Raw genomic sequence first — 1,200 nt, forward strand, 5'->3', positions numbered from 1 at the left:
CAAGTTTTTGTGAGGATGAGTGAAAATTGGAACTCGTGTATTGCTGGTGGGAATGCAAAAATAGTGCAGCTACTTTGGAAACAGTTTGGTGGTTCTTCAAAAAAGTTAAACATAGAATTAACATATGACCCAGCAGTTAGAGAACTGGAAACTTGTTCACACAAAAATTTGCACACGAATGTTCATGGCAGCATTATTTATATTAGCCAAAAAAGCAGAAACAACCCAGAAGTCCATCAAGTGATGAATGGATAAACCAAATGTGGTGTATCTACCAATACATTCAGTACTGAATGGGAATAGTTATTGACACATGCCACAATACAGATGGACCTTAAACCATTATGTTAAGTGAAAGAAGCTGAATACAGAAGACTATGTATTGTATCCTTTCATTTATAAGAAATCTTGAGAAATGATAAATCTACAGAGACAAAAAATAAATCAGTTATTGCCTGGGGCTGAAAGTAGGAATGGGAGTGACTGCAAATAGGCACCAGGGAGTTTTGGGGGATGCTGGAAATGTTTTTAAATTAGGTTGTGATGGGTTGTTGCACAGGTCTATAAACTTACCAAAAATCACTGCATACTTAACAATGGGCAAATTTTAGAATATGTAAATTATGACTCGATTAAGCTGTTTTAAAAGGCCTGAAAATCACAAATTCACTTATGTGTTTTCTCGCTAACAGATGGAAGTAATATGGGGCCTCTCTCCCATAGAGCTGGGGGAGGTCCCTTTTCTCCTCAGCCAGGACTGGAGACCAGGATCAGCCCTCCAGATCACTGTTGGGGCTGCCATGAACTGGGCAGCCTTGTTTACCCACCTCAGACATTTGTAGTTGAAAAAGTAAATAAATAAATGAAAGTAGTAAATAAGTATTCAAGGTATTTAACCTTTCAGTTTTCAGATTCTTTCAATCTTTAACGAGGAAAGTGGGTCTAGAAACATTCAATAAGGGTATGTGTCTAAAGAAGAAAATATTGACCACTTTGCAGTTTCAGAAACTGACTTCTTGAATGAAAGTGTTTTTGAGTTATGTTATAATCCGATGACTAGTTATGCAGAAATCACAATAAGAAAACTGAGAGATATTGCCTATGACATGTTTGCCAAAGCAGAAAAAAATGTAATGATATAAAGACACGATTAAATAAAAACACATGAAACATACACACACACACACTCACACACACACA

At 36.5% G+C, this 1,200-nt stretch overlaps 1 non-coding gene across 1 annotated transcript; it reads left to right on the forward strand.

The window, feature by feature from the left end:
* The first annotated feature begins 707 nt into the window (after positions 1 to 707).
* On the forward strand, positions 708 to 838 carry LOC130835408 (small Cajal body-specific RNA 20). Its single transcript, XR_009048897.1, has one exon. It is a non-coding gene; the product is annotated as a small Cajal body-specific RNA 20 (non-coding RNA).
* The last annotated feature ends 362 nt before the right edge of the window (positions 839 to 1,200 follow it).

The sequence above is a fragment of the Hippopotamus amphibius genome, chromosome 13 (genome assembly GCF_030028045.1).
Source record: "Hippopotamus amphibius kiboko isolate mHipAmp2 chromosome 13, mHipAmp2.hap2, whole genome shotgun sequence".
In the NCBI taxonomy this organism is placed as follows: Eukaryota; Metazoa; Chordata; class Mammalia; order Artiodactyla; family Hippopotamidae; genus Hippopotamus; species Hippopotamus amphibius.